General features: G+C 39.5%; 1 protein-coding gene across 1 annotated transcript in view; it reads left to right on the plus strand.

Moving 5' to 3' along the window:
- Window positions 1-5,736: 5,736 nt before the first annotated feature.
- MBNL2 (muscleblind like splicing regulator 2) overlaps window positions 5,737-16,175 on the plus strand; it is a 159,024-nt gene continuing 148,585 nt past the window's right edge. Inside the window, exon 1 of the mRNA XM_073348166.1 lies at window positions 5,737-5,761. The gene's annotated coding sequence lies outside the window, so the exon portion shown is untranslated. The remainder of the gene's footprint in view (window positions 5,762-16,175) is intronic.

Raw genomic sequence — 16,175 nt, forward strand, 5'->3', positions numbered from 1 at the left:
GCAGCATCACGTTTATTCCGAGAACACAACACAGCACCTAATGGGTAAGGAGCAGCCTTTGTGTTGAGCAGACACTGAGTGGCACTAGCTGAGTTCTTACATAGCAGGTATGGAATGGCCTCTGGTGGGCAACACCCAATATGGGGTGAGCTATACCAGTTCAATTACAAACCCTGCACTGGCTGTGTGAGTTCCCTACAGGACCCAGGAAGACAACACTATGGGCTTCTCTATACGGGAGATTTAGTTTGCACTGAGTTGGGGCACTGCAGTTGGTACACAATATGTAGGCATGCTAAAAGGGTGTACACAGGAAAGCTGTACTCTTTCAGTTTGCGTCATTGTGTACACACAGCAGGGGTTTGGTGTACACTAAGCATGCAGCATTTCAGGAGGGTATCCCCAAAATGCTTTACTTTGCCACTGAGCTATGTGCATTCTGGGTTTTTTCTCACTCCAGTTGTGGGATAAGGTGGTGGAGGCCAATGGATCTCTGGGATTTGGGGTCAAACTCCAAAAAATCCACTTTCTGTCCCATACTTCCTGCCTTTTTGGGTAGGCTAGTGCCATTTTTGAATTGCTGTCCTGGAGAAATAGATGACTTGGGCTGTTGTCATGCAGGTGTGTGCTGCCATGCAGAAGGTATTGTTTCACTGGATTATGAAGTTTGGTAATGCACATGAGATTTACTGCTTTTCATGGATGGAATTCCCAAATTGTATTGGGGCAATTGATGAGACACGTGTGTGCCTATCATTTTCCCCCACATTCGGCTTCGGAGTTTAGAACCTGAAAGAGGTATTTCTCCATGGTGCTCCAAGGCCTGGCTGACCACTGCGGCAGGTTTACAAACCTAAATGTAGGGTAGTTTGCAAAGGTCCACGATGCTAGGATCTTTCAGAACCCATGCTTGTTTACCTTAATGCATAATGGATAGTTTGCTCCCAGGATCACTATGGATATTAATGGTGTGGAGATTGCTCTGGTTATCTGGGGAGACCAATTTATCCTCTGCTTTTGTAGCTAATGAAGTAGTTTACAGGCCACGTGGACAGACAGCAATAACGATTGTGTGCATAGTTGCAGAATGACAGTAGAGTGGGCATTTGGCCATCTGAAAGCAGGGCAGTGCTGTCTTATGGCTAGACATAAATTTATGGCAGAACAAAGTTTTCCTAGGGTTATATCTCTGTGTTGTATTTTTGCACAGTATTTGTGAGAGGAAGGAGGAGAGTCTTAACAATGGGTGGGAGGCTGAGGTGCAGAGACTTGCTTGGCAGTATGAGCAGCCGTTAAGGTTTCTGCCAGAAAGCATAAACCACTAGGCCAATTCTGTTAGGGGTGCCTTGTTCTTTCTTTTTCAGGCCCCAGGCTCAAATGTGGAAATGTATGTCCAGCACTTATCCCAGTTGGGGGGGGCGGTGGTGCTGCGAGCAGTGTTGAATTGTGAGCATTGGAGTTGCTTTCATGGGTTGCAGAAGTAGCATGTTGTTGCACTGTGTATCTTGTGTCTGTGCTTTTGTACTTCTATAAAAACCTATGAGTTGTGAACATTTGTTTCTTGTTCCATGCCCTGCAGAGTCTTTGTGACTTTTTAATGTTTTTATTGCACAAGTTATGCCAGTACATAACAGCCAAAATAATACTTGGAAAACGTTACCAATTTTGCTTGTAGTGATTGTAACAACATGAAACACAGCTTTAACATGAAGAAGTCTGAAATTGAAATCAGAATGGTGGAAGGGGGCAGCACACAACAATGGGTGGGAGGCACACTCCTTTTCTCAGGTGAGTAAACGTCTTGCTTTTGCTGCTGCTTGTTTTTCTGGAGTTGAGAGTTGGGACTCAGTGCCAAGTACAGCTGTAGGGCTACAGCAGGGAACATCTTCTGGTGTTCCCAATACCCTGTATTATCCAGGGGCTTCAGAACATGGCTCAGTCCTTGTTGAGGGCACTGCATTGACTGAGGGCCTAAGAGCAGCATCTGTTCTAGCAGAACAGTGCGCCTGTGCATTGCCTCTAGTAATTACTTTTTTTATGCCTGTCTTTCTACAGGATATTTCCGGTTATGGCAGCGCTGTCCCAAGCCACTTAATTTCTGTCTCTGGATAGTTGCCCGTCTTTCTCCCACTCAGATTTCAAAAACACCATCCAGCTCTCTGTAGTTCTGTTTTTTTCTTTCTTTCTTTCTCTTTTTTTTTTTTTGGTGAGCCTGTAAGGAGAGCTCCAAACATCTCACTCTTAGACTTCTATTTCTTCCCCTTCAGGTTGGACAGCTGCTGATAAAGGCCCTGTCCTGGAGGGTGTTGCTGCTGGAAGTGCCTGGGGAGTAGAGAAAAAAGCAAGCAGTTTTTATTCATATTACAACTATATTCATAGACATAATCCTAGCATTTTTTTAGTGCTCTGTTTCTGAATTCCATTCCCTGAGTTCATCCCAGACTTGGGAAACCTCAGACGGTAAGTGACGTGTGCATGAGGGCAAGATTGAGATGTTCCTGGTTAGGGTCTCCAGTTACTATATGGGGTCTGAGAGGTTAGTGGGGGCAGGATAGTAGTCCCCTCTGTATCTCTGTTAGACTGTCCTGACTCCTGATGACAGAGAGGCAGGTGACTAAGAGGCAGAGAATGGTCTTATTCAGAAAGGTAAAAAGCGCAGACCAGTGAGAGATGCTGTGAAGTTACCTAGATGGTTCCCCTGTAAAGCTGCAGGAGCAGGAGGAGTTGTGAGCTATGTCAAGGACAGTGCAGCTGTCCCACAGAATGTCCGGATTAAAGTTGAGCAATTTCTCAGCCTTATATTCTGTTTAATGTCCCCTGCAGACATGCAGAAAGTGCAGAGAAAATAGCCTGAGGTCCGTACTGATTATTTGAAACCTTTACTGCTCCCAGTCCTTCCCCCCCCACCCCCCCATGAAATGTGTAACCCGATGAAAAGCAATTAAGAGCTGCCTGGGTGTGCTACTCCTAACCTCAATGTCTTTTCCTGTACAAATCCGTGAACCAGGTTGTTTGTGCCTGAGCAGGGAGCAGTAGCCTGAATGCCCACACCTAGGTATACCTCATGTAAGCTGTGAATACTTACTAAACTTTTTTCCTGTAACAGCTGTCTCAATAAACATTTGAATTTCTCACAACTAAATAGTATCATTATTAAATGTTCTGTGGGAAGGCAGCGGCGCGGAAGTAAAGGTTGTCTGTGCCTGCACCTTGCAAGTTTTGAGCATGTGAATGGAGTTAGGAGTGTGGGGGTGGGATGCAGCATTTGCCAGGAAGGAGCGATGTGGAGAGGGAGAAAGAAATTAATAGGTGGGAGTGGATGGGTTTGAAAACAGATAATGGATAGGGCTTCAGCACAAGATAGAAGCTGATTACCCGGCTGGCCCAGCCACCATTTTGAAATTGTGTTGCGGGAGGGGTTGGGGCAGTATGAAGGCAAACAGCATTGGGGGAGGAAGGGGGATGGAGACTTGGGAAGGTTTCCAGCTCGCATTTATCAGTTATGGCAGCGGCTGCGAGGCACCTGATACTGAAGTTAACACAGCAGTATAGCATAATAATAAATTGAAGATAGGTATGTGGATCTTCAGTATCCACATACCTATATAGGATCTTCCTCCTGTGCTCTGGGCTGGTTTTGGGGCTGGGAATTTGGCAGCTGTGAGTTCCGAAGAGAGCTTGGCTGTTCGGGGAGATCTCTTCACTGTCCCACTCGTCTGCAGGGGCCCTAGTGTCCTCGGTGGTGGAAGTGGCGGAGTACCACTGTCCACAAGGGTCCAGGGTTCTGTTGAGGTGTTCCAGCAAAAACTCCTGCCCAATTGTCCATAACATGGACTGGACACAAGCAGGCCACTAGGCTTTTTTGTTATCCGTTATGGTTTTTTGGTCCGTTCACTCTTTATACTGCACTGATAGGCATCCTAGCTGTGACCCTTCTCAGGCATCAGCTTTGAGAACCCCACAAAATGTTTCTTATTGCGGTGGTTGGTCACAAGAGTTGCCTGCACAGTTGCTTGTTCTCAGATAGCAAGGAGATTCAGGATCTCACCATGGCTCCAGAAGACTGCTCGAGGCATGTTGTAAGACTGCTGGAGTAATAGCACTATAATGCTGTTATTCTGACATATTTGAATCCTGGAGCAAATGGGCCGATTCTGGTCCCATGCCAGTTTTTATACATCCGGTCAACTTGACCCTGGAGTAGTGGAGGCTACACAGATAAACAAGTCAGTCATGGACACCCACAAAAGCAGTGTAGGAAAGCAGTTGGAATACTGCCAAAGTCGTGAGGAAGAAGCATTATGTGCACATGAAAAGTAAGTGTGCACTAACTCAATTCACATCAAATTTAGTATAGTTTGAAAGAAGACTCCAGAATTTGCACCGAGTAGGGAGTTAGTGCACTTTAAGGGTTTGCATTGTGTGTATGCAGGCATTTTCAATCCGCAGTAACTCAAATTAGTGTGGACTAAACTCTCTCTGTAGACAAGTGCTACATTGATTAATTTACATTCAGTTCACATTTGAAAGGTTTTCTTCACAACCTTACAGGCTACAAACATGGGGGTTTTTTTGTTTATTTTTAAGAAAGTTTTGGTTGTGCATTATTTGTGTTAAGATTAGCACTCAGTCCTCAATCAGATTGTTCCTCATTGTGCAGAGTACTATACAAACATTGGGATAATGTGCCAGCTAATGAGGGAACTTTTGTACTTACCATTGGTAAATGCATTTGTCAAGCCCTGGCTCACTGACTTACTGTTTACATGGCTGTCTTAAGTAGTATTTGTACTTTTGTGTGATTCATTGTGAGTCATAAAACTGTGTTGCTGCATAATGTGCAACAGCTGAAGCTAGCTAAGAATTTTTGTTTCACATTTAATTAGATGGCATGGCACTAAAGGAAACAGGACTATAGTTGGAAGGCTCTGTTCTGAAATGGATAAAGAAATACAATTCATGTTTGTTCTCAGTTTTGATAACTCTTGAGGATTGATTTTCAGACTGATGTTTTATTGAATTATAAACAGCATTTTCAGTTGTTTCAAAGAAAACAAGAATTGTTCTCCAAATCTCAGATCTTGTATAAATCTATTAATAGTCCCAACATTCATTATTTTAAAGGGTTTGTTATATATTATCTATCTTACATTAACTGCTTCAATAAGAAATTAGTTGGCCTGCAAAAATTCTCCTTTTACAATTAATTTTGTAGCAAACCAGAGAGTTGTTGAGCAGTTTGGAAGATAAGAGTGTGTGCGCAAATACAATGACTAAGTTTTAGTCAATTATGTTGAATATGCATTTCTATACTTAAAGGAACACTCACAGTTTAATAATCATGAGCAAGATTCTCAGCTGAAGTAAATGGACAAAAATCTATGTTTCAAAAATATGGGGCCAGATCCCAACCTGGTATAAATTGATAGTGGAACTATACCAATTTACATCAGCTAAGAATCTAATCCCATATTTTAAAAATATAGGTGTTCTTATCAACATTATTATAATTTCAGTTATTAAGTGAAACTTCAGAACACAAGTTTGTTTTTCACTGTGATGTCTCTTCACATTTTGCATTATCTTTCAGCATGGAGAATCTCTCATAATGGAAATAAAGTAGTCTGTTTCACTGGCTCTCCTGCAGGAAAAATATTGCCATGTTTGGATGATAAACACTGTAGAGGAAATCTTTTGTTAACAAGGAGACTTCAGCTGGAATTAAGAAAAAAAGTTGTATAAAACCTAAGTTTTTGTTCAAGTAAGATGTGACAGTATCTCTTCAATTAGATGGTCATTTCCCCCAGACCACTGTCTGACTTGGGACCTTATCTATATTAAAAAACTCTTCCTACATTTTTAAACTATTACTACTAGCAGTTCAACTGCTCCGGTGTTACAGTTAGCGCTTACATAAACAAGGACCTGGTGGCCACTGTGTTGTGCATACCTGCACAAAGTAAACTTAGGTAACACTGGGTTTAAAATGCCAGCAGCAGCCTGGAGTCCTGTCTATGTCCACACTCCCACCATTGCTTCCAAGGATGAGATGCTCCTTTAGTAGTAGCAGTGGGGAAATTTTTGGAGGAAAAAGTCCCCTACTGACACCAAGTAGTCTTGGGCACTTAAAAGCCACTACGGAACATAGTAAAATGCATGGTCAGGTAGGCGTGCAATTGCCATAGTATATGCATGCAACATAGGTACCTAAAAACAAATTACTCTTAGCCCTAGATAATATTATATCAGGAGCTTTATAGTACCTTTTAACAGAAGTGTTACCAGAGAATAAGAGTGCAAAACAATTCCATATTTTATTAATGCCCCTGAGAGCTGTCAGAGGAACATATGTAACTCTTGATTTAAATTGAGGCCTGGTCTGCTTCTGTAACTTAGATCAACTTAGCTACATCATTCAGGGATGTGAATTACACCTCACAGAGACACAGTCAAGTCAACATGAGACCTGGTGTAAACACCACTAGATAGATGGAAGAATTTTTCCATTGACTTCCTTATTGCTTCTTGAAGGAGTGGATTTACTACAGTAAAGGAAAAGCCCCTCTCGCTGCTGTAGCAAGTGTCTACACTACAAGAGCTACAGTGGCACAGAGCCCCCTGCAGGATCTCAGTTCTTCCCCTCCATCTTTCTTTTCCCAGTCCTCAGTCTCCCTCTCCCCCACCCTGCCCATGGCTGCTTGGCCCACTTGACTCCTTCACTCCACCACATCTGCTTTGGCTCTTGTTCCCTCAGTATTCACAGGCACCTTCCTCCTTCACATTGCCTAGGCGTCAGCGGGAGAGTCAATGAGAGTACAGAAGAGTCTCTTCACCCTAGCCCTGAAGAGCAATTGCAGGGAAAGTTCTGAGCACCTGTATCCCCAGACTGGAACATGCTGAATTGAGCTATGGAGATGGCATGTGTGCAGTACAGTCGCATACAGGAGAAGGAGCATGCTCAGCATGGATGGAATCTTTGGAGATTTTAGCAGTGAAGCTCTGACCTGTGAAAACTGAATTTGTCCAAAGGTCTATAACTTGGCCAAATTTTGGGCAGGTGTTCATTGGAACAGCAAAAGATGCATCCTTGGTACAAAGGCCAGTTGCCTGCCAAATTTAAAGGTCCTTGTCCAGAGTATAGGGGTGCTAGACCTCAACAAAATGGCTATAAGGATTTTTTTAACATGGCAAAACATGTGTTCTCCTAAGCTTGTTCTTAGAAATAACTGACCCATTTTGGCTGAAACGTTTCAAAAAACAAACAAATGAAACCAAACAAATGAGGGGGAACCAACCCACTGCAACCTGAGGCGGATGCTCAGGATGGAGAAATTCAGCCCAACTGATTAAAGTTTGGCACTGTTACAAGAATCTGAAAACATGGTCATGTAATAGGCGATGCTGCTAGCTCCACCTATAACATAGGCTATCTCCAGTAACTCCACAAAATTGGTTAGTCTCTAAGGTGCCACAAGTACTCCTTTTCTTTTTGCGAATACAGACTAACATGGCTGTTACTCTGAAATCCACAAACTTGTTGGATTCAAATGGTTGCAGAGGTGGGTCTCAAGGAGGTACCTAGATGTGGAGAGAATATATGGCCTGTGAACCAGTTTGGGAAGGATGTGCTTGTTGCAGGGGTTATTGTGAAAGAACATGGGGAGATGCATATGGGAAAAGAGAATAAATAGGACTTTAAAGCTTTCATCTTTGATAGAATGTAGGGGCTGTTTCAGAAAAGAGGCCAGGGTGGACAGAGAGGAAAGGGAGCAGAGATATGCCAGAAGGCTGGGATAAGAAGCTTGGACTTGATGCACTGGTGGAGGGGAAGCCAGTGTAGGGATACAAAGGGAAGAAGGGGTGGAGTTGTGGTCAGATTGGTGGGCAAAGAAGATAGTCACAGCAGCTTTGATGGGCAAGGGTAGGGCAATTTGCATTTTATGGAGGGCAGAAAGGAGAAGATTGCAGTAATTAAGAGGAGAGGTGATGAGGCCTGAAGAAAGTTTTAACTGTAGGGATAGAAGAAGAATGGATTTTGGAAATGCTTCATTTCAGATATGCAAAACAGTCAATAATAAACAAAGGGGTCTTGGGTTGCAACTTTTAAATGAATGAGAGCTTTGTTTTTTGCCTTGTCTATTCGTATATTTAGTCTTTTTATACAGTTTTAAATATATTTGGCTTAATGTATTTTTCTAAAATGGATACACTTTTGTTTATAGTGCAGCACTACTGTAGAGTTCTTATATTTTCACATGTTTAGCTTTTAATTGAATTGAAAGTTCATGTTCCTAATTTTAAAACATAACCCTTCATTCACTGTCCTCTTTTGCTGCTGTTTTCTGTTGCAGTAGAACGTAATGGCATTCTAGCAGCATTTGTGTTTCAAAGTGAGGAAGCTGGTACATGATTTAGCACCTCTATTGCTTCATGTAGAAGGTCCAGCAATCAAAGTGTTAAAGTTTTGACTTAAGACGATTGCTATCTTATAAGAGTCTTTATAAATGACATGCGTGACCCTCACTACAAATGGACAGCACTTGCATTCTAATCAAACTGAACATAGTTCGGGGACTGCTGACCCTGGCCTTATGTCTGCCAAGTATATTAAAATGATAATATATTATTGATTGCATTTTTATTGTAAGTGTTCCATAACTGTACACAAAAGTCTGATATCTTGTGAAAGATACCATATATATCAGAAACAGTAAAGTTATACAGTATTGAGATGTAAACATATTTATGTTTCAGCACAGATGTTTTTTGGTTGTATTTTTTTTAAAAAAAACTTGAAGGCTAAATTATTTGGAATACAGTGCATGAATAAATCTCAATAACAAAACAGATGAATCATTGCTTCCCTTGTACAATTCTGTTTATTTTCTATAATACATTTTCGTGTTAATACAAGCTTTTTCAGACCATACCATAGCAAATGTTGACTGCAGGTATGATGGTGGTGGTTTGTTTCATATAGGTGTCACTTTATCTCCTTGGTAACACTGCTTTCCTGTGAGAGGGAAATTTCTTGTTCATCAGTATGGATGCATTGTTTTTACACTTTAGAAGTGCTGTGTTGCCTTGTCAATCATCCTATTACAACCAGTTTAAGACCAGTAGAACTGACGAACTTGTGTGTGATTGGGTACCATATGCTGGGAGGGATTTGCTAGAAGGAAGGGCTGCAGTCTTTCAGCAACAGAGTTCAGGCTGTGTCTTTGCTTCATCATCTGAGAGAAAATTCCCAGATAAGGCTTTCAGAGTACAAAAAAATAGGGTGATAATTATTGTACATGAAAACTACTCATCAGCATAGTGCAATGGAAAAGATGTGGCCGTTTGATCATATCATATACGTTTCCGTTCACATTGTAAATGTGTCGAATAGACAGAGCTAAACAAGGTAAGAGGATCATTGTCTTTTATTGAATGTTTAAAGAGTTTGCTGCAGTATGCTGCATACCATATGTGTTGCTTGGGGGAGTCAAGGAAACAAGGTTTCTCCAGGCATATATAGTTCTTGGAGGTGAAATGTGAATTTTATATGATCTTGTATGAGTGAATTAAATTTTAAAATGTAAATTGTTCTCTTGAGAAATAGAACACAAGTATATGTATGTTTCATTCAAAATAACACCATTTAAAAAAGGAAATGGGTTGGTATGTTTCAAAAAATACTGTTAGCCTAATTGGATTATTAGCTGGGTTTTCATCTGTTAGTGGTTGCTTGTTTTGATAAAAGCAATTGGTTAACCTAAAAATCAATAAAGTTTACAATACATATGTTTGAAGATTCAGATGGAATTGGAACATGTCTCTTCTAAGCAACTGCCAGTATAAGGTCTGAACTAAAAATATAATTGTCTGTAAGATTGGAAACAGCTTTACAATGAGATTGATACTTCATTCCACTATGACTTGTATAAAGGACTATAAGTATTTTTTCAATACACAGTGATTCCCTGTGTTCTTAAGGCAAGCTTCTAAAGAGTTTTAGATGATGTTGTTTAGTTGAACATTTTCCCTGCCATTTCCAGGTCTTTGTTTTAGGTTTAAAAGTAGAACCTTGATCTAAAACAGGAAAATCAAGGTTAACAATACTTACTGCAATTATCTGATCTTTATACATTTTTAATGAGAACACACAGCCAGCAGAATAATTTAATGAGCAGACTGGCTTTTAAAGCAGTGCTTTCACTATGCTGAACAATATCAACTTTCTTGCTGAGAACTAGCAGGAGGAAGCAATGGAGAAGATTTATGTTAAATGTTCTTGACAATGAGAAGGAAAGGAGGTATTTGGGACAGAAGTCTATTACGTTTTACATGGAACGCGGAGTTTGTACCATATTGTTAGACCATGAAAGCAAGAGTTTATAGTAAATTTTACTAGAACATTGCAAGAAAAGTATGCAAATATAGGGTCTACTCCTGTGAGGTGCAAAGCCTCTTCAACTTCAATGGGTGCTGATGTTACTCAGTACCTCCCATGATCAAACCCATAGATAGTAACAGGAATTAAAACTCTATCTTCAATAACATAGCAGTACTGCAGCATTTACTGTGTATACAAATGTAGTATAATTTTAAAAGAACAAGCAAAAAAATAATTTTAATGACTTTAGGTAAAGCAGTGAGAATTTCTCTTATTTTTATGCCTGTTATTGTATTATCTAAGCATTACTACTCAAAGCACTGTTACCCACAGATGTGGAATAATTAAGATTGAGTTGATGAACAGTAAATATCAATGTGTTTAAAGAAGAAAACTAATTTAAAAACATTCTTACTGCCTATAAACATTAGCAATAGTGTAATTTTCAGAAGAGGTTTTGAATAATTGCACTAGTAATAGTTTAAACTATTTTTAAAGGGCAACATTATCTAGATTCTTATAGACCTACCATTTGTACCTTTAAAGGAGAAGTACATGACACTAGCTCAAAACTTCTGATGTCCTCTCCCAATTCTTCATGGTCCACTTATACTTTTCTTTTTTTTTTTTTTTTTGGTGGGCCGGAGTTGGTTCATGTCTGAAAATACCCGACTCAATGCTGGGTAAAGCAGTTGACACTAGTTTTGGATGGTCTTATGTTCTAAACTTGTAACTTTTATATGCTTAACGCATCTGAGTTAATGTAACAATGTTTCGTTAAATAATTTTAACAACTGTATTATTAAATATAAAAGGATAGAGAGTCATTAAGACGTCTGCTAATGTCACTGATTGGCATTATGTCAACAATATTTCCAATTGCTGCCTAAATTTTAAATGTAGTATTTTTGTGTACATACATGGAGTATGCATCAAGCAACCTAGAGGAAAACTATCTATGAAAAATTAAATAAATAGTTCCATCTCTTCTAAACTACAAAATATAATTTAAGCTTCACAAACAGGATTTTTCTTCACATAAAGAGTTTGCTTTTGTGTGTGTTCAAAAAAACAAACAATTCTCCTCAAGGATACATGCATGAACCTTCCCTTTTAGGTCCTTCCCACACAAAACGGACCTGTTATACTTTTAGGTGGGCTTTTAGTATTATGGTATAGCCGGGAGAAAAAATTTGAAATTATTTGTAATGAACATGTAAATACTCGATATTAAATTTATTTGAGGCTAGATTCTAATAGCCTTACTCGTGTTTAGTAGCACATTTCTCCGTGAGTAGCCCCGTGGATTTTAGTGGGACTACTTGTGGAGTAACTTATTACTTGGTATGGGTAAGGATGGCAAAATCTGGCCCTTAGAAATAGTATGTAGTCACTTTTTTATTTACCATTGCTATGGTGAAACCAAGTTTAGTCAAGTTTTTTTCAGTAATGTAAAGTTGTATTTACTTATGGATGTCTACTCTTGTGTGAGCTTATGCAGTGTTTGTTTTGATTGAAAATCAAATTATTAATTTTTAGGGAACTTAGTTTTAGGATACATATAGTATATATGCCTCTTGTTAATAAGAGTATCTCACAATAAAAGTAGCAGATGATAATGTATGCACTGTTAGATATACAAGCCTGATTAGCCCATCATATCTCCAACTGAATATTCTGGTGTGTAGCTCCTAAGTATTTCAGGAATAATCTGAGCTGAGTTCCAGGTCATTTGTGAAAAGCTCTGATTCTGACCACAATTTTTTTACAGTATTCACAGACTTAACTAGGGCTCTTAAAGGTGAAGTGTATTCCTGATGAATAAATACTATATGAATAAATATTAAAAATAGTTTTAATTTCCTAAATCCATTATCTAAATATATACGTAAACTCAAATGACACATTTTTGAAGTCATTTGCTCTTGCTTTCCAGGGTCTGTGCTTAGGATTCTTGAATTATCCTGCAAAGAAGAAGAAGCCCCATGTTTTGGAAGGGTTTCCTTGTGACTCAAAAACCCAGAATTAATTGCAAAATTTGTGCAGAATCCATTCCTTGCCACAGGATTTGGCTGTACAATATAAGTTTTCATTTAAAAATATAATTTCTAGTCCTTATGGTTGTGAAACTAACCTTCCAAATGTGAACCAATGCAGTGCTGACTTGTCTGCAAACAGTGTGAAATAATAGCCTTAGAGAAATAAATTGCTGCCATTCACCTTGAAGGGAAGTACCAACCCTGAAACCTAATTTAAAAAATCTGCCCAGTTAATTATTTAACTGCTGATTATTTTAGTAGAAACATTAATCTGCAAAAACACAAGAACAACAAAAGTTTTAACGACGAAAAGCTTGATTCAGTGCTTCATTGGCGGAAGCCATGTTCCCACTGATGAAGCTACCGCCCCTCATTCGGGGTGGTTTTATTTTGTCGCCAGAAGACTCTCTACTGGCGATAAAGAGCGGCTACACAGCACCCCTTACAATGGCGCAGCTGCAATGGCACATTGTAAGGTGCGTGGTGTAGACATAATGTGGGCTACCTCAAATCCAACTGTCACAACCTCCAACTCTCCCTTTGACAGCATGTCCCTACAATGCAGTTCCATGCTTGTGCTGTCAGTGCACAATTTCATGGCACACTAAAAAATGAAAACTTTAGGGCAATGTAAAATTGAAATAAAATCCCAAAATTAGATTACATTTACAATCAAAATAACCAACACAAGGAATACTGTGCCCATATTATTTTTCATATTCAATTCAATAAAATGCTGTTTTATATTTAATTAAAGCTTCTGTAGAAATTTCAGCATGCTGCAGCAATAGCATAGTGCTGTGCAGAAATCAGGTGTACTTCCTGTACATGTGGATCCATCTTTTCCCAGATTACACAGGGCCTGGTATGTTTGTGATATCATCAACTGTTAGAGGAGAAAAACAGCTGAGCTCCAGTCCTAGAGATAAAAGGAAAACAATAAGATAGTTTTGTTTTTAAATGTATCTCTCTTTATTCTTATTATTTTGAAATATAAAGCTGGCAATTAATTTCAGATATACCCTCTACTTTCTACTGTTTCTTCTGTAACAAGAAAGTAGATATGCATGACACTGCAAAATTCAAATGAGGTAATACTTCCAGAAGTACATCTCAGTCTTTACTTACCTACATCCTAGAACAATAAATTTAAGCATCCAAAAAAGTAACAGCATTCAGCAAGGAAGTAGGAAGTAAGGGAATAGTCTGTCCACTGTTTGAATGAGTAATTGTAAATAAGTGAGGGGAAGCAAGATGTGTTTATGTCAAATAGGAAAGAAGATCGAAAAGTTATAACAGTGTAGTTCATACACAGAAAGCAGAGTAGGATATAGGGACAGATGGTTTCTCATCAGATTCTGTGTTAGTTTCCTTTTTTCATCCATAATTTTTAGACATATCTGTGTAGAAGACACATCCTGAAAGAGAAAGGACTTGTTATGTATTACGTTGCTCATAAATGGAGACAAGATAGATGCAGAGGTCTATATGTTAATTAAACTTTCTATACTGTCAAGGTTCCGTCCCCACTCTGTACTCTAGGGTACAGATGTGGGGACCTGCATGAAAAACCCCCTAAGCTTATTTTTACCAGCTTAGGTTAAAACTTCCCCAAAGTACAAACTATTTTACCTTTTGTCCCTGGACTTTTTTGCTGCCACCACCAAGCGTCTAACAAATATAACAGAGAGAGAGCCCGCTTGGAAACGTCTTTCCCCCCAACCATCCCCCCCAAGCCCCACATCCCCTTTCCTGGGGAAGGCTTGATAAAAATCCTCACCAATTTGCATAGGTGAACACAGACCCAAACCCTTGGATCTTAAGAACAATGAAAAAGTAATCAGAGAAGAATTTTAATTAAAAAAAAAAAGAAAAGAATCACCTCTGTAAAATCAGGATGGTAAATACCTTACAGGGTAATCAGATTCAAAACATAGAGAATCCCTCTAGGCTAAACCTTAAGTTACAAAAAGACACACAAACAGGAATATACATTCCATTCAGCAGAACTTATTTTATCAGCCATTTAAACAAAACAGAATCTAACGCATATCTAACTAGATTGCTTACTGACTTTTTACAGGAGTTCTGACCTGCATTCCTGCTCTGGTCCCGGCAAAAAAACACACGGACAGAAAGAACCCTTTGTTTTCCCCCCTCCAGCTTTGAAAGTATCTTGTCTCCTCATTTGTCATTTTGGTCAGGTGCCAGCAAGGTTGTCTTAGCTTCTTAACCCTTTACAGGTGAAAGGGTTTTTCCTCTGGCAGGAAGGATTTAAAGGTGTTTACCCTTCCCTTTATATTTATGACATATACTGTAGTCAGTATTTCTGTTACAGGAACGGTATCTGGAAAAAATTAGAGTTTACTCTCTTTAAAAAGTTTTACAGGATGCAGCTAGGCTTCTCTCCATCTTTCAGGATTTAGTGAGAATGGCAATTACAGAACTTTGGGTAGCAAATCTATTTTTATTTTTTGTAAATTCTGATTACTACTATTAACAGACAGTATACAAGATCATCCTGAATATCTAGACCCAGCAAAGAATGGATTTTATTTTCTCCAGTGTTTCTTCCTAGGTGTGCAAAATATTTCCCTCTGGGATTCTGAGGGTTTTGAGATTTTTCAGGTACTTGCTTCATGAGTTATTGTATATGCCGAGGGGTCCACAGTCTTTTTTTCACAAGTGTCTAATTTTCTGAGTCTCTGTTATTTTGTCTCTCTTTATTTGTACTTGTCGAATACAGTTTTCTGGGCTCTGCAGTTTGTCAGCTGTCGAGAGCTTAAGTGATGGCTTCCTGGTGGCTTCCACTTTATTATCAGAATTTGCTTTCCAAAGTGGAGTTCATTTTATTTGTTTTCTGGTTTAAACTTTCCAGCAGATCTCTATTAGAGAGCTCTCCTAATGCTGAAGTGGGGACGATATGGCAGATCTGGAGGTAGCTGCTCTGTGAAGAGTCAGTGGGACACACAAGCTTAGTTTTTAATGCTTTGTGATTGTCATATAACTTAAATAGTTTACAGCATTATTATTAGCTGTTTATAACAAATATATAAATATTTAACACTAAGTGCCATAGTTCATAAACAAACGGCTTGTAACTCTGCATTTCTGGATTCTCTGACTGTCAGTCCCTGCCCCCTTTTGTAACTTAAGTGTATACGTGTGTTCTGTTAATGATTTAGGACTTCAACACTAGTTTGTATTTTATTTATGTGATTTATCCTGGGATTTCTTTGACAGCAGCACTCATTGCTAGCTTTCACAGTGTTCAGTAAGGGCTGGGAGGATGGTGATCCTATTGCTTCTATCCTAGCCAGCCTACTTGTCCATAGCCCTCTTCCCATGAATAAGGTTGGGGACATCCCCCAGTCTCCAGTCATCAGGGCAAGACCTCCATGCTGTGCCTCAAATGTGTGTGTCTGTGGGTTAGGTTTACCGTGGCCAGACAGCAAGTGTGAAAAATCGGGGCGGGATGGGGGGGTAATAGGTGCCTATATAAGAAAACCCCCCAAATATCGGGACTGTCCCTAATAAATAGGGAAGTCTGGTCATCCTAGTTAGGTTGGGGTGACATCCACACCCCATTTCCTCAAATAAAATAGAAAACAAGTTATTTGCTGGATTAGCAGGGTACAGAACTGCAGTATCAACTAGTGTGGTCACAACCACAGCACTATTGGGCAGACTCAAGAGGTCTTTACATGAAAGGGCAGGAAATGTGCATGCAAGGGAGTAAGGGGGTGGTTTTGTGTGGA

Source organism: Lepidochelys kempii, chromosome 1 (genome assembly GCF_965140265.1).
Source record: "Lepidochelys kempii isolate rLepKem1 chromosome 1, rLepKem1.hap2, whole genome shotgun sequence".
Classification (NCBI taxonomy): Eukaryota; Metazoa; Chordata; order Testudines; family Cheloniidae; genus Lepidochelys; species Lepidochelys kempii.